Here is a 24,423-nt window from a genome sequence, read left to right as displayed (position 1 = left end):
GACTTTTGTCCCTTCGATAATCACTTGACCGTTCCAAAGCCTCCATGTCTGGACCTGGCTGCCTTCGACATACAGCTGATGGGGGAGGAGAAGAAGTTGGCAATTTTTCATAAGTTGGCGTCTTGCCTGGATTCTTTCATTACTCACCATTTGGTAATACGTCTCTTTCAGTTGTTGTTGTTCTTGACGTAACCACTCTTCTGGAGTCAGCGTTGGCCTCCCAGACCTAGGTTGAAGCAGATGAACCAACGTTTCATCACCCCCAAGTCTAGGAAAGTCCCCAGATATGTCTTCTAGATCTGGAGCACGGGCATTACGACGAGACTCTGCTGTTACTCGTCCAGTATCCTCTCGAATAGGACCTCCAGAAGTATCAATTCGCCTTACTCTCATCGGAGTATCCACCGGAATTTGCTGATTTTGACTCATCTTAACGAAAATCACGAAAACCAACTGTTGTAACTACAAATCATGGATGACGCCAATGAAGAAGCACGGATCTAATCCGGTGGGGACCAAATCTATGTTTCCACAAAGTACGAACTACTAACCGAACCAAACAAGTCAAATGTAATTAGATCTTTAACTAATTCCTGCAAAACAGACACCGTGAGTCTCGTCACGGGAAGGACAAGAGGGGGGGCTTCTCATAACCACCCTCCGGCGTGAGAATAAGTACTATACTTTGTAAGGAGAGAAAGTACAAAGTATACGATGTAATATGTGAAGGGCGAATGAATACCTTATAATGGTGATGAAGGTATTATAGCCGGGGATTGGGGAAGGTGATTGATGGAGTTGTCACTGTCTAGAATATTCTTTTCTACATGGCTGGACATATGGGATGTAACATCCTGGCCATGAGCATGGTTGCTACCAGGTGTCTAGTTGTCCATCTTTCATTGACTAATGTTCTTGTCATAGAATGTTATAGCTATCTTCTAGAACTTATATTGTTACAGCTACTTTCCCTATCCACGTAAGAACACTTATATTGTTTCTTCTTTATGCGGGGCTTTTTGTGTGATCCGCAGATTTCTCTTGCCGGTATCTGTTGATGACCCGCCGATGTTACCGATGACAGCGGGATAGCTTTCTTAGGCTTGCCTACCCTACCTCTATAATAAGTTATTTGTATTAATTAAGTAATTCAGGTCACAAACAAAATAGCTATGGTTTGAAGTTCTGATTGGACATGCTCGCTGGTTGGTCAAACTCAAATTGTGAGTGCAACAAGTTATGTTATCACCTAATTGACCAGATACAGATACGGTCGAACTGCCAACTTTAAGTAAACACTCTGTTATCATTAAAACCAGAACCAACCAATAAAAAACATATGATGTTTAGACCAAACCCAATGCAATGCATTTAGCTTGTATTTGTGACATGGATGGTGAGTTTGAGGAGAGAGACAAAAGAGAGCGTGTTAAAAAATTCTTAGCTAAGTGCATGCATTTGAGATGTTGTGAGTGAGAATGAGAGAAAAAGTGATGAAAGAGAATGTGTGAAAGTAAAGAGAAATGATATAATAAATGATGTACCATGCATTTACATATTTTGTATTGGTGATGGTTTTACTACCTTCCTTTTCCTCGTCAAATAAACCTATTTTGAGACCAGATTGACCGGCCAAGTCGTGACATGTTGGAGTCACTTGTAATTTGACTGAACGATGAGTTTTCACAACATTATCATACTAATATTACCATTAAAGGGTAGCATGTTAAATTATAAATTGTAATTAAGAAATTATGAAGACGCAATATCGATCGGTTGCTTAAATAAAAAGACAATGTCACGTGGTCCGTGGATAAAGGTCGAGGAATAATGTGGAGGAGAGTATCGGGCCAAGCAGAAAGCTAATTGTGTGCCAAACCAATTTATTGCTTTCTGAATACAAAAGAAAAGCTGGATGCAGCATGGGATGGATATACACGTGGGAAAACAATCTCCAAAAACATTATTTATTTATTTGCTCATTTCTTTCCTTCCGTTTTATATTGCTTTGAAACAAATTATAAACGCTATAGTTTATTATCCAGAAGGTGTAATATCATGTAAATCGCTTAACATATAAAACTAGTCAAATTGCATAAATGTGTTCAAATGTTTAGAATAATCTTGCTATGTAGAGAAATTATATTTTTAAATTTGTTTTTAATATACAAAGTTATCAAATAAAAGTTATTCTAGAACGCCTGCGAGTTCTGTTTTTAAGGTGGTACAATGACTGTCAAGTGACAGTCGGTGATATGGTTTCCTAAGGGGAACGTCCAAGCCAAACTCTGAAGTTAGCGTGGGCCCTGTTAAGACAACATAGTCCGGCCAAAGTGGGGCATCTACTCTCCAAATTTCAAATTTGAAGAGTACGGTAGCCTTATACAAAAAAGTTGTTCTAAAGAAAAAAAAAGTTGTGCTAGAACGGATAGGAAAACTTTAGTGTACGAAATATGTTGATAAATTTTGGAGGGATGGTATTTTCACCAGTCTACCTACATGCGTTTTTTGCAACAATATACAGTAAAGTTTGATGCAACGTATTTTCACCATTACTGGGTTAGATTAGAGATTTCAAAATAAACCGACGGGAAAATGCAAAAATATGGGACGAGTAAAAAGCGAGCATGGGATTGAATTAGTGTCATTTTTGTTGGTACTGGATGTGTATGGTATTGAATTGTACCGTCTAATTACCTGAAACCCTCTACCCAAATATATCAATATATTATATTAGGCTATTGACTCATGTACAACACAGGTGGAAATATAGAAATCGTCTAACAAACACATATAATTTCAAATGACAAGATAATTTGTAGTATGTTTTTGGGGACGGTAACATGATATTTATTACGTAGTAACTTAAATACACAAATAAATGTAATGTAAAATCACAGAAATATGAAAAAACCTATAAACAACATATATTTCACAAATAAATATTGTAATAAATACTGCAAACACATAATATAGAACTTAACATAAGAAATTATATTGTCAAAAGATAACTGACTCGTCCTTACAAAGCATCATGCCAAAAAAATACGTACATGTTATATAAAAATTATAACGCAATTGGATTTAGACGAATTGGCTAAGTATTTATGTTGGACCCAAAAAATGTTGTCAGTTGACTGAGGAAAGTAAACTAATGCGGTGTTAATATCTGTAGAAAATAATATATTTTTAAAAATTCATAACTCCAATAGGAATATCTAAATAATATACTTCAGAATTTTAATAGTTAGCATTCATCACTTCACTTAAAATAAACATAATAATTTAATTGGATTTAGGTCAGTGGCATTATTGCATCTTATATTACACTTTTATTTATTACAAACTAATAAAAACAACCTAACTTGAATTTCGGCATTAAGTGTTAAAATATATTTAAAATATGTTGTCAATAAACATTGAAACGGATGGTTACAACGCATTCCATTATATTAGCTTACTTATTTTTGACTACTTATATATGATACATTTTGTATAATTGATGGTACATAAAAAAATCAACTGTTATTTAAGTATACATTATATATATATATATGGGAAAGTTAACGTATAAATTAAATTATCATGATAATTGTGAAAAGCAAGTAGAGTAATTATATATACAAGTAGAGTAATTATGTAATTACTTTATGATGTAATTACATAATTACTCTACTTGATCCTCACAATTAAAACGTTATATATATATACATATATATATATATATAGGATCAGGATCATGTGAGAACTTTTTGGGAATTGAGAACTATGAGAACCATTTTGGACCACAAAAAAACCCAAAAATAAAAAAAATCATAAAACAAAAAAAAAACACAAAAATAAAAAAAAAAAAAAAAAAAAAGTAAAAAAACCAAAGTTCTTATTTATCATCCCGGTTTCTTAAAAAACGTAAAAAAAAATTATCGGTTTAGCTAAATTATACATATACATATATGTATAATATGTACATATATGTACACACATATTTTTTTTCTATACACATATGTATAATTTAAGGTAAATGATAATGTATATATGTGTACATTACATAACTAGAGATTAAATGAAAGTATACATATGTGTATAAGTATAATACGAATTAAAAAGAAAAAAAAAATCGGTTTTTTTTTATTATATATATATGTATAATATGTACACACATGTTTTTCCTATACACATATGTATAATTTAAGGTAAATAATAATGTACATATGTGTATATTACGTAACTAGAGATTAAATGAAACTATACATATGTGTATAGATATAAAACGAATTAAAAAGAAAAAAAAATTTCGGTTTTTTTTTAATGAAACCGGAATGAAATATAAGAATTTTGGTTTTTTTACTTTTTTAAAATTTTCGGTTTTGTTTGTTTTATAATTTTTTTTAATGTTTTTTTAGTGGTCCAAAATGGTTCTCACTTTGCCAATGGTTCTCTTAGGATCCTTACCCTATATATATATATATATATATATATATATATATATATATATATATATATATATATATATATATATATATATATATGAGTGGGTTCTAGTGAAAACTCCTCTTAAAGAGAAAACTTAAAAACTCCTAAAAACTTCTAAAAAACTATTTTTAACTTTTTAAAATTTTTTTTTTTTTTGAAGTTTCTTTTTTTCCATTATTCTTATACGTTGTTATTGGTTCAAAAAAAAAACTTGTCGGTAACCTCGTCGGTATAGTGCGCATGTGTAATAGTGTGCATTGCATATATGAAAAAGTGTTTGTATTGCATAGAATACAACACTATTGCACATATTTGATACACACCATTGTATATATGCAATATAAGACTAATACACACATGGAATACACATTAGTACGTATGTGTAATACAACATTAACACACATGTGCACCACATCGACTTTTATTTTATTATTTTTTTTTCATATAATACAACACTACTACACATATACAATACACAAATATTGAATATATGCAATAAAACATTATTAAACTCAAAAATACATAGTAATACACATGTGTAATACAACGGTATCGCACAGTAATACGTATGTGCATTACAGCGGGTTTTTTTATTTATTTTTTTTTTTATATTTTTCGAGTGAAATAGGAGTTTTTCAGTTTTCTCTCTAAAGATGAGTTTTCTCTTGATCCTCTCCCTATATATATATATATATTAAAACCATTAATTCATACACTCACACATTTACTATTTATCAATGTTCAAATCTCGTACATAATGTAAAACAAACCATTGCACGAGTATTACATATGCATTTAAAAGGTAAACACTGAAATTTTTGTTCTTATAATTTTATCACAATAGTTTACCTTTTTAGCCTCTCAATTTTTATTACAAACTTTAAGGTTTATTAGACTATTGGCGTAAAGGTTTTTACACTTACATTGTTTGACCCCTCAACTTAGTTTCATATATTTATTTTTTGTCCCATCAACTTTGGTAATGAAACTTTTGCCACAAAAATTTTACCATAGCAATCAAACCAATATCAACCGACTTCTCGCCTCGTGCCCGTCACAAAACATGATAGCTTTCAAACATGTAATGCATTTAACCCGCTTAGCAGCAACGTGCGGGGTAGAAATACTAGTTATAGTATATTGTATCCTTTGATGTAAGCTTTAACTTGAAGCTAATAACATAACAAAAAATAAATAAATATACGTTACTGTATTAAAGCGTTATAAATAAATTATTACTATTCGAAATGCTACTCAATGGTTCTCTTGGCGTTGACACTACACTTTTATAAAAACAAACATTATTATATAACATTTGAAGGGTAAATAAAGAATATTTAAATGACTAACCGTTTAAATTACTCCTCTTATTGGAAGAGGTTGGTTGAATAAAATTATGCTTCTTTAATATTGAAGACATCTGTATTATAATAGAACAAGATTATCATATGAAAATGAGGAACACTATAAATGTTGACAGAAAATAAACGTATATAGCGCGCTGTCTAATTTTGTTGAATTAATGAAGGATTTTAATACACAAAACGTAACAATTAGAAAAATAGGACAAAAAAGAGTATTAAGTTTAGTCATAATTGTGGCTTTTCTATTGGATGTTCATAATGTAATTGTAAAAACATCGGAATTATAAGCATTACTCGGAAAACATAAATAGCATACCTTAGTGTACTGGATACGAAGAATTACGGTTAACTTCAAACAGCATAGAGGATTATGAAATCGTTAATGTAAAAGTGTCTAACCCACCAACATTGTGTGTTGAATGCACATGAACAAAATGTGTAGAGTTAAATAGTATTCAACTTTTCACATGTAAATTAGGAGTTATTATTTTATTTAATATCATAATCATTAACACTAATTTATGAATTGAATTGTTTACTTTTGAATAATATTATTTACTTTTGAATTATTTAATTAGCAAGAAAATTTTAGAAGTCTTAGTATGTATGAAAACTATAGTGATGAACCAATAAGTAGATGTCATTTGTCTAAAAAGTCTATTGCTTTAATAGTATAGGTTGATGATTATATATTTTTACAACAATGAATGGTATGTTAAAGTTGCTAAAATTTTTAAAAATAATGAAAATTAGAGTTAAAAAATAGGCGGGAGTTATATTTCAAGTCAGTTTTTAGGTGAGTTTAAGATAGGGTTTTGGGTAATGGGCATGCTAACATGTAATTTTTAACCATAAACGACAATAGTATATCATATGGCCATATGAGTAATGTGTAATGTGTACCAGACGATATTGAGACCAAGTATATGTCACAGTTTCATAATCGTGTGTGGGAGTGAGATTACCATAAATGTCCCTAAGTTAAGCGTGTCGTTATAATGCATGAATGATACTTCCATAATCACAACCTTGGTTTTATAAAGCGAGAGGCAAAGAAAAGCGACGAGGTTTAAAACAGAAGCGTGAAGCACCGGGCGTAAAAGCGAGAGCTTTTTTGTACACGAGGCGAACACACTTATATAATTTTTATATATGTATATATCATGAGTTTTTAGCATCCCAACCCATAATTTAACTATATTTAAGCATTAAATATGACTTAATATATAAACTACCTATACATACAGCCTTAGAAACATATTGTATAACATTTAGAAGCTTAAAAACCACTTGTGTATATAAGGCGAGCGCCTCAGCTTTGCCTTATGTCACTTTTTGCTTAAAAATTTCGTCTCATTCTCACCTTTTAAACATTGCTCGCACTATGCTAAAGCGAAGAGGCCCTCGCCTTAGGTCGCCTCTCGCCTCGGCTTGCCTCAGGTACGCTTTTTTAAACCAAGATCACAACTCAAATCTGAACCAAAAGTTGGACACACCATTGTAATAAGCTGAGCGCATCATTTTTAAGCAAGAATGTATCAAAACTCATGATAAACATGAATTAAAAGGGAATATTTGATGTATTATTATAGTGGGTTAGATATACTGTTGTAACAGGAAAAACACTTTGTTATAATTGCTAGCGCAGCAAACCCTTTTAAATATCTATTTTAAAACAATATGGCAACACTTGGCTATGGTTATTCATACCCCATTGACCAATTCACAACCTCTTTAACATGGGGTTTCATACGATAATATAGCCCCTATACGATCGTATGTAGGGTGTGTGGATAATCAAAAGGTGTATGAATAACTTATCCCTTTATTTTTATAGTTTAAGTTTCTTAAAAGAAGAATTAACAAGTACATTAAAACATAGCTTAGATTACAAAGCTAGTGGAGCCAATTAACTTAAATGAAAACTCAAATGGGTAATTGTAAAACACTAAAACCTACTGTCTATTTGATCAGCCATCTATCCTGGGTCTCAATACATAACGTATTTTGTTATTATAAAAATATAAACCCCCCCCCCCCCAAAACCAAAATCTATGTGTGTCGTACCTTGAAGCATTGTTACACTTCCTACAAAACAAAACCGATCTCTATACATACGAACTATGGGGATTAAAAGTATACTAACTTATTTTAGTTTATTAGCTAGCAAGACAAGATGAAAATGAAAATGATATAGGACAATGGTAGGGCTAGGGTCACATGGGCTTAAACAATGAGATGATCGTATGGGGCTGGTGAATCATAATCATCATCATTGCTTGTGAGAGGATATGGAAATTAAGAATAGTTGGCATATGATTTGATGCTTTTTTGCAAGCTTTATCGAGTAATTGGAAGTCCAATCTGTATCATGCTCGCTTTTTTCCCTAAAAGAACAACACTTCCGAATCAATCTTGTATTCATTTTCTTTAAACCAAACATTTCTCTATATTTATTGATTTTACATTTAAAAACCTGTAGTTGGAAGTAACAAACAATTTTAGTATGTGTACATTACTTAGGAAAGGAACACTTGTGATGCAAGACATATAAACGACCATGTAACGTCTTTGTCATCGACAAATATGTTATCTGGTTTATCATCAACCGATATTAATAGAGACTTTTATCCTTATACAAGGACGACTATGAAAAAGTGATGTTAATCGTCCATATAAAAATTGTTTTGTGATAACAACAAAAAAGGTTCATTATTTTTATTTTGAGGATAATTTGTTATAAAAAGTTTATATAGATAGAACACATGTGTTTTGTGCGTAAAATGTTAAGTGTTAAACTAATTGAATGACAGAAAAATTGTCAATGAAAAAAGGTTTTGTATTCATATTTTACCTGATTTTAATATATGTGTGTTTAATTGTTGATTTGTTTTGGTAATATGAAATTGTGTGGTTGGCTATCATACTTGTCTTGATTAGGAGTTGTGACCATGTGTTCATCTACAAGTTATAAGACCTTTACTCGCTTAATGAAAATGGCTTAAGGCCAAGAACGGCCACTAATAAATTAGGTTACCTAGAATAGTGGGCCATAAGTGACATACGAATCTATTGGAAAATCTAACACCAAAAGCGATAACCGTTGGTGATACTTTGTCATGAAACATGATGTGGTTAACAAATTTATCCGGCAGATTTGTGTGGCTTTGTTATAATTACCGATCATTAAAAAAATATATATATTCTTTTCCGTACGGCTGAGCACGGTTCGGTTCGGTTCGGTTATTAGGCGAAACTGAAACCGAAACCGAAACCGAAGTAATCGGTTATTTGAATATGCAAACCATTCGGTTTTCGGTTTTCCGGTTTTCCGGTTTTTCAGTTAATTTCGATTTCGGTTCGGTCATTTTCGGTGTTTTTTCAATTATGTGTTGACATTGTAAAAAATAAAAATAAAAAATGAAAGTGCATATTTTAAGCTTGTATAAGAACGTGTTAAAGTATCACAGTCCACATACATATTGAATTCAAAAACAAAAATAAGCACGTGTTACGTGTAACTATACGCATATAAAGTTGCTAAATAGAGTTTAAAAATCAAAAAGCATTAAAGTTTACTTCCGATCTTCATTCATCATCTTATTTATTTATCTTAAAAGTTTAGTTCATTCCTCATCATCTCGATAATCTTTATCATCATCAATCGGTTCGGTTCGGTTTTTTTTTTGGTTTTTTAAAAATGGATAACCGAATCGAAACCGAAATTTCGGTTTTTCAAAAAAACAAAAAATTAACCGTCGGTTAATGCTTCGGTGCGGTTTTTTCGGTTAATTTGGTTTGGATTCGGTTAATTCAGTTTTCTGCTCACCCCTACTTTTCCGCAATACTCATTTCTTTAGTATTTTTAAGCATTGAGATGATTAAAAGCTGGAATGATTCTAATTTACCTTAAGAATAATGGATTCTAAGTAAGGACTAAACAAGGTGTTGGATCTTGGGCCTAACTAAGTCTTGGACATCATTGAATTATTGGGTTCTCTATTGTTGGACATCCTTTGGTTTTGGTGCACAAACGGGTTAACCCAAAACTGGTTATTTTCAAAACCGGTTATGGTTAATGCAGTCACCACACCTATACGGTTAGCCCAATTACCGGTTAGGGTACTAACCGGGTTTTAGTGATGAAACCCCTACCCAGTATAGCCGGTTTCGGGTATAACCGAACCGGTTACCGGTAAATAACCGGAAAAAAGCGGTTTAAAAAGATAAAAATAAAAAACTAATAACCGGTGTGGTTAACCGGTTCAGGATATCACTATAAACTGGTTTCTAACCGCCGGGTTGAATTGGGTACTAACTAGTTTTCTTTGAACCGTGTACTAACCGGTTAGCGTTTTGGGTATAAACCGGCTGCAAACCAATTAACCGGTTTGTTTATGCACCTCTAGTTTTGATTTGTTGGATTAAAATAATGAATTTTGTACCAAGGGGCTGTGATTTTTTACTTATCTAGGGTGAAATAATCAGGAATTTATTATAAATGAGATACTGTATCAAATAACTATCTAATTATTTAATTTTTAATTCTTATACGTATAACAATCACTTTTTGTGAATGCAAAACCCGATGCATTAATGTAAAATATGTTTCATAAAACCGTATGCTATAAAGTTAAAAGGTTTATATTTGGATGTTTGATAAACAATATATAATGTTTCTATGTTGTTTTGTATAACTGTTAATTCTCAGGTATTTTACTATTTTACACCTAAAGAGATGCACTTAAGGCAATTAGGAGAACAGGTGGCAGAAGGAAAGAAGGTATAAATATACCGTGAGCGTATATATTTATACGCTACAACATATACGCTTGTGGCGTGCAACTTACATGTCGTATGACATATACGCCCGTATATGTCTTTCTATATATATTGTTCTTTGTTTCTTGTTTTGGTGTAATTATCATTCTGACATAACAAAATTTTCTTCCCTGCTTTATTTCTTTTTTTATTTATGTGTTATTGTTTTCAATGATTACATGTTATCGGAGCAAGGTTCTTAGTCCTGTTCTTTGTTTCAACAGGTTTCTCTCGTTTCGCCGGTTTTCTCATCTTCATTTGATCATTTCCTTTGATCATTCTTCTGTTTTGTTCGGGATTTGATTGTTCTTTGATCAATTTCGTTCGTTTCATTAAATCTCTTTTGAGATTTCGCCTCTTTTCTACCTATTTTCATCTTTTCAGAAGTTTTATCCGTTCAAACTTCACCAAAAGATCATAACATGTCATATTCTTGTTTCTGAACAATTTCTTATAGTTTCAGATCATTTCTCATTCATTCTCACTCAAAATCTTGTCAAAAATCTTCTTTCTCAACTTATACGCCGTATAAGTAACGCTCGTATATACATATACGGCGCATAATTTTGTTCCGTATAAATCAAGTTTTCAGATCTTATAAGTTGTATAAGATTCTTCTTATACGTTGGTTCTTTTAAAGCGCATATCTGTCTTGTTTTTTGTTTTTTGCTTCTTCTTCACGTATGTTTGCATTCAATGGCAGACTCGAATAGTTCTTTTATTCCGAATATGTCTTTCGATTCTTCAAATCATTGTTCTAAATGGATCATTGACACTGGTGCGAATGATCATATGTGGCATGATCAAAATTTGTTTTCAAGCATTTCTTTTTTTTTAAATCTTATTCCTATCACTCTTCCTAATGGGACATCTATCACAGTCCATCAATATGGGACTGCTCCTTTGACTGATGACATTTCTTTGTCGAATGCTCTTTTCGTGTCACATTTTAAAAAGAATCTTCTTCCTGTCTCAAGATTATGCATTGATACTGATGGTATTGTTCTTTTCTTAAAAACTACCTGTCTTTTGCAGGCCCCTTCTTTGAAGAGGCCACAAGTTCTTGGTTATTTGGAAAATGGTCTTTACCTTCTTGAGTCCACTAAACATTTTTCTGATTCCAATAATGTGTGTAATTCTGTTGTAAGTTGTGAAACTTGGCACAACAGACTTGGTCATGTACCAAGTTATAAACCGAAACAATTACCTTTCATTTCTAATGCTTCTTTGAAGTCTATTGAGCATTGTGATATTTGTCATAAGGCACGACAACATAAACTGCCATTTCCTACTAATACCACATCAACTAGTAAAATTTTTTAGCTAATCCATATTGATGTTTGGGGGCCATATCACACAGCTACATATAATGGCTTTAGATATTTTTTAACCATAATAGATTATTACAACATAACCAAATGGACACAATTGCTTTCAGCTAAAAGCAATGCCTTTCCCACAGTCTTTTATTGAAATGGTTTGCAATTAGTTTGGCGTCACTGTGAAATGCATCATATCTGATAATGCTTTTGAACTAGGATCTGGATTTGTTCAAAGTGCATTTGTTGAGTAAAGGCATTGTTCATCAGACCACTTGTGTTGTTGTCCATCAACACAACGACATTGTTGAAAGAAAGCATAAACATTTGCTTGAAACCTCAAGAGCTCTTATAGTCTTATGTTTCAATCTAAGCTGCTGGTTCAGTTTTGGGGTGATTGTGTGTTAACTGCAACACATTTAATCAATCGGTTTCCTACCGAAATTCCTAACAATAAAACCCCTTATGAGGTTTAACAGGAAAGGCTCCTTCATATGCATATATGAAGTCTTTTTGGCTGTCTTGCTTATGCTTCTTCCTTATCACATGGAAGAGATAAATTCAAGCCAAGGGCCGTGCCTTGTATTTTTCTGGGTTATCCGCTTGGTAAAAAGGCATACAAACTGTATGACCTTGACACAAACAAAGTGGCCATATCTCGAGATGTTTTCGTTGAAGCTTTATTTCCCTCTATAGCTAAATCCAAAGATATCTTCATTTTTCCATCTATTTATCTTATCAATTGTTTTTTTATGATGATCCATTGTCTACTCCTTATATTGATCCTACCCCTAATCTTTCACCTTCTCCTACTACTCCTGCTCTTAATCATGTTCTTGATCCTTCATCTTCTGTTCCTATCTATGATCCTGTTCGAAGATCTTCGAGAACTCTGTTCCGCCCTCATACTTAAATGACTATATTTGTAACAACTCTAAATCTTCTCGTCATTGTTTCCACACTATCACTAATTCGAGTTCCTCTCCTATCTCTGTTCTTTTTCTCATCTGTAACATTCGTCAATTCTCGGACCCGAAAACCTGGACTATTTTAAATTTTATTTATTTATTTTTTGTACAATTGAACGATAATTTTATAGTTTGACAAAGAAGAACATTTTGCCTTCCGCCTTTCTGTTTAAGTTTCCTCCAAAGTGTCTTTTTCTTTATTATTTTACTATTGTTCATCAAACCTATAATTTTCATTTCTTTTAATCTCTTTTAAAAATCTAAATATAATAAGGTATATTAGTTTTTATTAATCCCAACTATTGTCTTTTGGTCACTATCGGTCTCAACTAACGAATTGGCTGTTGACGGCCCCAAATTTTAATGAATTTGTTTCTAACAATCTGCAACTAACAGAATCCTAACGTCATTAGTTTCACATCGCTGAAAAAACTTTTTTGGCCGGAAAACTCATTTTTCCCCGAAAAGTCAACATTTTCGTCCTAAACATCTTGGTAACTTTGTATCGGACCTTTAGGAACCTTTTCTAGTAAAAGCCCCAATTATTAAGGTCACCAGAAACCCTAGAACCATCATCGGAATCAGTTGATGGTGCTCAAGTCAAAGTCAAAGTCATAATGTGTTCATGCAGGAAATTAAAAAGAAAGATGGCTAAGGCTTCATCCCCCAAACAAAGGATCCCTCCACCAAAGCCGCCTTTCATATTGTTTTAAGGATCTCAGATCTTGGAAAATATAGTAAATATTGTTCAACAAAAGCCACCATTAGCAAAGACCAGCCTAACCAACTGAACCTAAACTTTCTAAAAAGTGGGCTCCGGCCTAGTCACCATCATCCATCATCGCCCACCGACCTACCTACTCCTTCCCCACAGCACCATCACCACCATCCTTGATCACCACCGCATCATCATTAGCCCCGCTAGTTCCAGCATCCTCATCCTTCTTCTCAGCCCCAATAGTTTCACCTTTATCACCAAATCCAGGAAGAGTCTTTTTCCAGAGGGCCACATCCCACTTGGATCTGTCAAAGTTAGCATCTTCGAACTCCTCCTCTATCTTGATTCTAGCCATCAACAATGCTTTGCCAGCCCAAACATCTGCTTGTTCCGTGGCCTCTATCACCCGCTCTTGAGTTCGGATGTTAGAAAGGGCAAGTCGATCTTCCAGGATGTCTTTCTGTACCTGAAGCTTTGAGATCAAGTTATCCTTCAGGACAACGTCAGCACGAAACTTGGCCAGTTCATTCTCAAGGTTAGCCACAATCTCCTCATGGAAATTCTTGATGCTGGCCAAACCCTGTAAACATATGACAAACTTAGAATATGTCTAAACCTTTGCACTAGTAAATAAAGGATTTTTACCTCAGAAATTTGGTCAAAGAGTTGCTGGGCATTGTTGACATCAGTTTCAGAATCTCTCTTCCTTTATCCACTTGTCTTTGAGCGGGTAACCACAGACTTAGATGGGATGAGGCCTGAACTTTTCATAGGCTTCTTATCTGCAGAGCGGGAAGAGATCAAACTGTCAACATCCTTTAACTGAAATTGGGTGATAAGGTTCTTAACGGGCTTGCTTACAGATTATTGAACACCTGTACAAATGAAAAACAAAAAGATAAGTTCTTTCAAATCTCTTCTCTCCTTCTTTATTTATTCCTTTCTATCTAGTCAATTTACAGTACTAACTTTGACATTGTGTATGAGGAAGTCGCAGTTTTTTCGTCTGAGTCAACAAAAGATTCTTCACCTTTAATCCTAAACGCCCGATCGAAAGATCCAATGCAAGAAACTTTTTTCATTCTCTTAACTCCTCCAAGGTCTGCAGCAAGATCAGCGAAGTTGGAAACTGCATAAACATAAATAAACCTCAAGTCAATAAACTAGCAGTCGAAGAATCATTTATTCTCTGGATCCACTATCCTACCCTTAAGGATCTAGCGAGTGGGTAAAGTCTTCCAGTTTGGGATGGAGTCCCTCCTGACAAAGAAAAATTGGTTCTTCAAGCTTTGGTCGTTGTGGGTGGTTTTGTTCACCGGAGGGGATTAAGACGGTTTGCTTTTGAATAAAAACCTGCTAGAACCATGGGTAACTAGGGTGTACATACAAGAAAGGTCTGAAATAATGAAATCATGATTTTTCTCGACAATCAATCGCTCGATAGTGTGGTAAGATCCTCCACATCATCGGCATGGCTTGAATGTAACTCATGCTGGTGAAGGAAAATAAAGTCTCAGTAAGATCGGGGAAGGGATGGGAGAAGCCAAGCAAGAAAGGAAGCGCAGGGAAACAGACCTAAACGCTGGAAATATTGTCAATTCTTACTTGAGGATCGCAAGATCTAAAAACATTCTCAGTGGGGAAACAGTGAGAAATATTCTCAATTTCCTCATCGGTAAATTTGCAGATTTCGGAAACAGGATCTTTCAAAAGATTCTGAGTCATGAGTTCAGGGATGATCTCCCTAGGGCTCGAACTAAAAGATGGTCTAGAGTTTTTCTTCGGCGTCGTCAAGGATTATGAGAGAAGATGTAAAATGATGAAAGAAAAATTTGAGAAAGTAAAGAATATACTTGAGATTAATCGCCAGAAAGATAGTTTTAATTCTAAGAAAATGACAATTATAAGGCGCCAACAGTTATCTCTTGCCTCGAAATAGGGGTAATGATAAGCCTGCAGAAGACGATCACGTCACTATCTTATCAACGGCTACATTTTGAATTTCTTAGGATAAAATATGACAACTGTTCTCCACCCACAACTGTCATATTTGGGGGCAATTGTTGGGACCAATATCATTGGTGTTTAAAGATCAATTATCCACAGTGTTTGTAAATATCTGCTGCCAGGATCGAGGATCCAGTAAAGCTCAAGGATCCTTAACTGTTGTCTTCGAAAATATTTTTTTATCTTATTTGCAGGTGTTTGAACGTGTCTACCAGCTGCCCAATTTTCACGGAAGATATTATTACTAAGTCATTTCAGCTGATCTCCTATTAAGCAACTGTTACGAAGAAAGAGTGGAAAATCGTGGCCTAAATTATAGGAGAGTTTGTTTGTAGCCGTTTGTAATATATTTTTCTTTTATAATAGGACTAAGGCTGAAACACACACAACACTGAGCTTACATTGAATTCTCTACAACCTACTCTCGTATAGAATACACATTGTACCCATTTCAACCAAAGTTCTTACTTTTTCTTTGAGTGATAATACAATCGTTAGTGATAGTTTTCACTACCCGAGGTTTTTATGCTAGCGGTATTCTAGTTACCAAGGTCTTTTCCTCGTATAAATCTCGTTGTTCATCATTTACGTTCATTACTTTGTTCATTTCATTCATACAAGCATCAAACCTCACAAACAGATTTGGTTACTTGATCCTTCAACCGATTTTTGACCAAAACAAGAACCGTACAGGATCCGGTTACAAACAATATGAGTACGAGTCAAACAAATAAATATAAATTGTAAACTGACAATATATTTAAGTGTTACCCTCGGTTAATAAATAACCGGTTGAGACACCGAAGGCTAACGAACTGATCTAGGTGACACAACAAGACAAACAACTAGCAGTGGTGGTGCACAGTGGCAATGGCAGCCACGGTGGTGACTGGTGCGACGGGGGCAGCGAGTAGCAGTGGCTGGTGGCGGCTGCAGAGCAGGCGGCGGCAGGCGAGCAGCGGCTGTCCGTTGGCTTGGGGTGGAGGAAGAGAGAATTAGGAACTTGTGTTAGGATATTAGGGTTTTATAATATAATATATTATATAACCACTAATTAGGTTAAACTAATCTTAATTAGTTAAAACCCAACAAGCCATTATGCCCATCTCTAACTCCAAAGCCCACTCCATGTTATTTTGTCTCATTAAAGTGTCCATCCCGGTTAACTAACTTAAGTGGGTGATTTGTTCGTTACCTTACGATGTAACTCTCACGAGTCATAACCCAGTTGGCCGCATTGATTTACCCTAACCGGTCCATAAATCCAACAGTTATATTGTCTACTGTAACATCTCGAATATTTCAAACCCGTTTTCGTCGTTTAACCTGAACGAAACATTTTTAGATCTTTATTATTAATCAAAATCAAGTATTTATAAGTATTAAAGTTTTTCATGTTCAATTTAGACCCTTTACTTTCTCCAAGTTGTTCATTTCTTGTTTTAGCTTTAAAAGATTCATTATTTAACCAATTTTAGAAGTTCAAGGACCAATATTGCCAAAATTGAAATCTTTACCTTTCTCTCCCGGAGCACCGCATGGCCGGAGGTGCCCTTGGCTACCGCGCGACGCCTTGGTGATGCTGCACATATCGTTTTCATTTTTTAGTTGTTTCCTAGTTCGTTTTTGGCCCGAAATCGCTTATTTTTGGCATAACTCGAGTGTTTTAAGCTCCAAGAAAACTAACCTATCCTAGAAACATGTCCATATATATTACCCCTTGTTCAAAAATGAATTTTACAGATTATAATGTTGATTTGATCTTTAAAGGCCCATCTGGTTCTAAAACGAGTAAGCTGCCATATTTAGTTCGTTTTAGTGAATCCTATATAAACATATCATATATTCTCTGCCACAAATAATCCCTAAAACCTAACTTACCTACTCCAGCCGTCCTCCATCTGTTCATCACCAATCTTCTTCGGTTTTTGGATTATTGTTGAGTATACACTCATAAACGGTTGACTTTGCATACATGTGGACCTTTAACTATTCGTTTCTCTTGATTCTTTCACTTTCTGGGTAAGTTGTAGACATAGAAATCATTCATATACATTCCCTAGTCAATAAACTTCAATCAATTTCGGTGGTTGAAGGGTGTTGACTGGTCAAATCGTTTAAAATTCGTTAAAGGGCAAAATAGTCAACTAGTTTGATTTAACGTTTTCTCATACTTCTAGTCAGATTCAGCGTTTGGTCCAGAAGACTTTTATTCTCGTAACATAATTTTAAGGCTACTGCCCAAAACCTAACTTCCGACTCGCTGTTCGGATTCTGGTCAGTACCAGCTCGCTTGAATCTTAAAACAAAGATAACTTGAATTCTAAATGTCTGTTTGGATTGATTCCAGCGGCAACAAGTTTGTTTTTACTTATATTATCATATCCTAAAATATCAGATTTTGAATTGTTCATAACATTTGACGTGTAGTGGACGACTCGCTTATTTGTAGCTCGTTAATCGCATTTATTAATTCCCTTGTCATTAATCTAGGTGAGTTTGATCATTCCCCTTTTTATTCACTGTTTTCAAACGTTTTGGGGATATATGCGTACTTACTCATATTTTCTATCCTATATATATACACAAAATCGCAAACATAATCATTATGTGAATATCAGTTGAATGTTATTTGCTAATTGCTACATGTTTAATTGTTTATTTGACAAAATTCGGAGAGGTCCAACATATCCCCTTGTATAGGGTTCTCATTAGTTTGATCATACGACTGTCTTAGTAACCGAAGCTCGATTCGCTTGGCGAAGGTAAACCGACAATTTTAGTCATTGTAATCAATGTCCGATTCGGTTGGCAACGATTCATTGGCACGCTAGCACGATTTGGTTATCTACATGATTTGTTAAGGTTTGATTGATTATTACCACATAGATTGGTTTGCGCTTTTAACACTTATCATTATCATTTATCTATTATATATATATTATTGTTGTGTCAAAATCTGGTGATCATCTCACTCAACATGTGTTGTTGACAAAATCCATTTTCTACGTATATCTAGGATGCTTTGTATTGAAGATTGAAGTTGGACACTTAGACAAGACCTTAGGATATAAACAAGATAATTATTATTTGAGCTTACATTCATGTATTTAAATTGTTGTTCTATTTGGATATTGTGTGTATTTATTTTCAATAAAATACTTAATTAGATATTGTCACAATTTATGTATGATAGTATCTTCGAGTTGTGAGCAATCGGATCACGCCCCGACATTTCCGCCTTAGGTTGGGGTGTGACATCTATTTAGATGAACCATATGATATGGTTTTCGGGTGGAAAACCCATTTAGACCTACATTAAAAGAAAGATGCATGTACAAATGATGAGGAGTAAAGTGTTGAACATTACCCCCGAATATGTTGCAACAAATGGGATGATATTGTTAGGTTTATTATTCATCCTTGTTACTACAAACCTGACGTAACACACAGTCTCAGCTACCAGTACATAAAGCTTTATTGTGAGCGTAAAAGCCAAATCATGGCATTAACCATTAGAGAGATCTCAACTGATCCTCACAAGTTTTTGATAAAACAATTATAGGAATGTTTCTATCATCAATCATCTTCTACACCCTAAACATAGGGAAAAAAATAGTGAAGAAAAACTAGTTTTACCTTCGACCTAGTGACTTAGTCTCAGGTTAAATTTTAATCTTTCCCACGGTGGTTAAGGTCAAATTCGGCTAAAACGAGTAGAAAGACCTGCAAAATAGAAAACCGTGAGTTCGTTACGAGAAAGAGACGAAGGGGGGGGGGGATCTTCTCGTAACCACCCCCGGCGTGAGAAACAGTACGAGAGACGGAATATATGTGAAATACAAAGTATCACGGAGCACTGGTGAGTGATCTCGCGGAGAAGTTATGGTCCCTTTACCATTGGAGGTCAAATGATATTTATAATAGGATAGGAGGAGAGAAGGTATGGGTGGTTTGCCGTGTCAGAAAATCCACTAATTGAAGAGCTTGCACGTTCTCAAGGAGAGTTGGTAAATAAAGTGGTTAACTGATGGTGACGTTTGTACTATGTATTATTATAGACGATGCGCTGTTACCTTCTTATTGGGTGGAAGTCTTTTTCAGCGGGGCACTTTCTTTTTGCACTATACCTAGGAAGATCTTTTGAGTCAATCTTCCTAGAACATCAGGGAATGTTTGGCTCGAGGTTGACCTTCAGCCAGCGCCATGTGCTGTTGTATACCATGTACTGTTGTACATGTTGGTTGATTGCTTCACGACGGATGTTGGTCCGCCAGCAGAAGCTTTTTGTTGTACTTTAGGTGGGTGTAGGATCATACCAGGTAAATGTAAATATCATTTGTTAATTTTCTTCACTTATGAACTATCCAATTTGAATTTAGTAATTTTGTTAAATACAAAAATGTCCCGACCTCTCACTAGACTATTATGAAAGATTGAAAAATGTTTAAACATAAATTTTGCTTTGGACATACTTAGTTTTATACTAAACTAAATTGAACGCCAAAAGTTCTTTTTAGAGTTAATGTCCATTTTCGTCCCTGTGATTTGCTACTTTCGTAACTTCAGTCCAAAGTTTGAAATTTTGTCAATTTAGTCCTTATAGTTTTTAAACATTAGCCAATTACGTTCTCTCATCTAACGGCATCCAACTATGCCGTTAGTTTAAAGGGTATTTTTGTCTTTCTCCTATTTATTTTTAGTTAATGGTCAGTTTCGTCCCTGTGGTTTGATACTTTTGCTACTTCAGTCCAAAGTTTGAAATTTTTTCAATTTTAATTTTAATTTATTCAGATTTTTTTTTCTATAGCCCTTAAGAGCATAATCCAAGCCCAAAACCATCGAGCATCGACCAAAACAGGTTTACGTTTACTCTGTCGATAACAATAATCATACCCCCCAAGTATTTAGTTTCTAGACATTTTCTAAACTCTCCCCCATTGTGGAATTCATGGGTAAAGTGGTCAAGATAATTCCCTAAAACCGTATTATACCGATAAAACTAAAATCGTTTATTTGGTTAATGCATAATAGTTAGGGTTTAGAGATTAACATACCGCAGCAAACATCTTGGTCGAAATCAACATCAGGAGGTCGAATATCCCGCATTTCCATGTTTGCTCAAGAAATCGATACACTAGATCGCATGTGTGTTCTTCAAATCGTGGTGTTGTCCTTGAATTCTTCATATCGACTACAATTCTAGGGTTGAATTTGACGAATTTAAGAACAATACCACGATTTTGAAGAACACACATGCGATTTAGTGCATCGATTTCTTGAGTAAACATGGAAATGCGGGATATTCGACCTCCTGATGTTGATTTCGACCCAGATGTTTGCTACGATATGTTAATCTCTAAACCCTAACTATTATGCATTAATCAAAGAAACGATTTTAGTTTTTTCGGTATAGTTCGGTTTTAGGGAATTAACCTGACCACTTTACGAATGAATTTCATCACGGACTAAAGTAGCAAAAGTAGCAAAAAAAAAAAAAACTGAATACATTAAACATAAAATTGACAAATTTCAAACTTCAGACTAAAGTAGCAAAAGTATCAAAGCCCAGGGATGAAACTGACCATTAACTAAAAATAAACAGGAGAAAGACAAAAATACCCCCAAACTAATGGCATAGTTGGATGCCGTTAGACGGGGGGGCATAATTGGCTTATGTTTAAAACTATAAGAATTAAATTGACAAAATTTCAAACTTTGAACTGAAGTGACGAAAGTAGCAAACCATAGGAACAAAAATGGCTATTAACTCTTCTTTTTATTAGGTTGACGATAGGAAACCAAATAATAACAAAACCGTTTTTGATTAAAGAAAGCCGTCATAGATTTCAGTTATATTTATTTTATGATTTTGTTTTTCAATTTCCCGGTTTTAGCGTTCTGGTTTTTTATTTTCTAGAAAACGGTTTTCTAACATCACGAAATGCCCGATAACAATCCAACACAAATGTATGTATGCATGATTTATTTTTCAATAACCGGTTATACATACAGCCTTTTTTAATTAAAATAATAATAACATAAAATTAAAAGATCACGTAAAACAAAAGTTTTGATAGGCAGGTCACCAATGCTGTCTTGTGTGGCACCATAACGGTCCTCCACGTCGCACGCATTTCCTCCACCTCGCAACCACATAATGGCACACGTCGTAATTACCTCCAACACCATTCCGAAATCCCCATTTCACCCCTCCAATATCCTCTCTCGCGAGTGGCACAAATCGTAATTACACCCGAAAACAAAGTCCAATTCAAACCCAAACGGTTCCGCTTCTATAAAACCCGTTCTTCAAAATCACTTTTAACCATTTCTTCTCTCTCTTAGGGTTTGCATTTGCTCTCAACAAATGGCGACGGAAGTGAGCGACGGAGTTGTGGCCGGCGGCGAGACTAACGGTGCGGCGGTGGAGAAGAAGGTGACGTTCACGGCGGTGAAGCCGCAGGTGTTCGTGGAGTCGGCGAAGGTGAGCGATGCGGTGGCGTTTTACAAGGCGGCGTTTGGTGCTGAGGAGGTGAACCGAGTGAGTCATCCGAAGCGGAAGGCGGATCAGGAGCTTCCGGTTGTGATTTCGGCTGAGATTAAGCTCGCTTCGGCGAGCTTTCTCGTTTCAACCGCTTCGTAAGTGCTATTAAATGATTACTATACACTGTTTATGGATATTACGCTGTGCATTATGTTAGATCTGTGTAATATAACCATTTTCTGTTTGTTTTCGCTGTTGGTGCTCTTTAGAGAACTGTTCGTACAGTGATCTGTTTGATTTGCGTATATATTTGCGTTTATAAATTAACTTTATATATCCATCCACACACATTGCTTACGGTTATATTGATTTTTAGTGGTTGGATAGCTGCTTGTTTGTTTACCTGCGGTTATATTCATTCTGATCCGTAATTTTTCTAGTATTTTATTATTTTGTAACATTTTTATGTGCGCGATCGTTTAGTATCGATTCTTTGGTTGTTTTGGCAACCTTTAACTACACTTATCTGTTTGTGTAGGGTGTAATTTTGTGTTTTATTATGATTTATTACTTACTTTGTTTACTTATTATTTATCGCACATGATGCTTACGAGTTATACAGTTTTATACAAACAAATGTCTGTTTGTATAAAACAAAGATCTGCGATTATATTCGTTCTGATCCGTAATTTTTGTAGTTTTTTATTATGATCCTTGTATATTTTATATATCTTGTGCTTTTGTTTTTGCTAGTTTTATTTGTTTGCGTCTACTTATTTAAATATCGGTGTTTGTGAATATTCAATTGTTTCAGCGGTTATGTTCCACTCTGACATGTAGTTTTTGGTGTATTTATTTACTCATAATTTAACATGTTAATAATTATGCTGTAGCTTTGTTAGCCAAATATTGAACTGTTTCTTGGTACAGTGAAAAAGTGGTGGGGTCCGGACAGGCGTTCTGCCTGGAGACCGAGGACATTGAAGCTGCTATCGACGCAGCAGTTAAAGCTGGTGCGGTTGCCGATGGTGAGGTTAGCGATGGTGAAGGCACGTGCGTTGGTAAGGTGAAAGACCCGTACGGTGTTCTTTGGGCCATCTGCACTCCTGCTAAAAAGGCTGCTGACGTGGAGGCCTAGGGAACGTTGGATTTGCATCTGCTGTTGGTTTATGTTTTTAGGAAGCTTTTTATGTTAATTTTAAGAAAACTGGATGCTATGACTTGTTAGTAAATGGTTAGGTTAATCGGTGGTTATGGTTAATTGGTATTTTGAGACTTTTAATGGACGGAGGAGATATTGGCTCTTTTTACCATACCAGATTGCAATTTTAACTTTTAGTTTTATGTTTCTTTAATTAGTTGCTAGTTTTTAAGTTATTGAATTTAGTTAACATTATTAAACCCTTATATTACATGAGGTTTATCAATGATAAAAGTTTTTATAATCATCATCATTTTTTTTGAAATAAAACAAATTAATGGTAAACTATAAAAGAAAATAAATTAAGATTTTTTTTGAAATAAACCAAAATTAAAGGTAGTTATAAATGAAATATATGGTACAAAAATAACAGGTCTAAAATTTTTTGCAGTTTAATGAAATAAATGTTAGTTTTTTTCTTTTTTGCACTTAAATGAAATAACTGTTTAAAGTTTGTAATGGCTGCCTGTGCGATATTTGCTAACGGTCTATCATATAGACCCAAAGGTTCATAATTAACAAATTTACAAAAGCTAATATCATGTGTAATAAATATTTATTACACAAAATAAATATTTAGCCGAGCAAGTGACCAAAGTTTTAAAACGAAAAAACACCCCAAAATTTTTTAATGAAATTGTTCACGTATGATGTGCAAGTACGTAATTTCTATTTTGCAAGATTGATTGTTGACTTAAAGCTACAAAAGAACAAGAAATTCTAATGATATTATTAATCAAAAAAATCCATTACAAGAACTTGTTTTAAACTTTATGAACCTGACCAGACACGTTCGTTTACATTAACATAGAAACAAAGGGGTGTATAAATAATGAATTTGCATTTTAACTTAAAGTATACTACGATTTAAAGCAACCCGTTTTGATTGAATATTTTAATTACTTCCTCAATTTTAATTACTTATTTTTCATAGTATATTTTTCGTAGTATGACAAAATTAACTGTCACATTCTTGAATCAATTTGGACCTTTCAAACCTTTTCTATTTAGTTGCTTTAGGCTACACAAAAACAGAACTATGTCACTTCAGTAACTAAAATTTAA

The 24,423-nt window shown here is 34.2% G+C and overlaps 1 pseudogene; it reads left to right on the top strand.

The window, feature by feature from the left end:
• Positions 1–22,040: 22,040 nt before the first annotated feature.
• On the top strand, positions 22,041–23,295 carry LOC143607224 (uncharacterized protein At5g48480 pseudogene; annotated as a pseudogene).
• The last annotated feature ends 1,128 nt before the right edge of the window (positions 23,296–24,423 follow it).

This window comes from Bidens hawaiensis, unplaced genomic scaffold, assembly GCF_021521415.1.
Source record: "Bidens hawaiensis isolate Kalapana, Puna unplaced genomic scaffold, B.hawaiensis_p1.1 tig00080464_1, whole genome shotgun sequence".
NCBI lineage: Eukaryota > Viridiplantae > Streptophyta > Magnoliopsida > Asterales > Asteraceae > Bidens > Bidens hawaiensis.
Note: the sequence above shows the minus strand (reverse complement) of the source record. Positions and strands in the feature narration are given on the sequence as shown.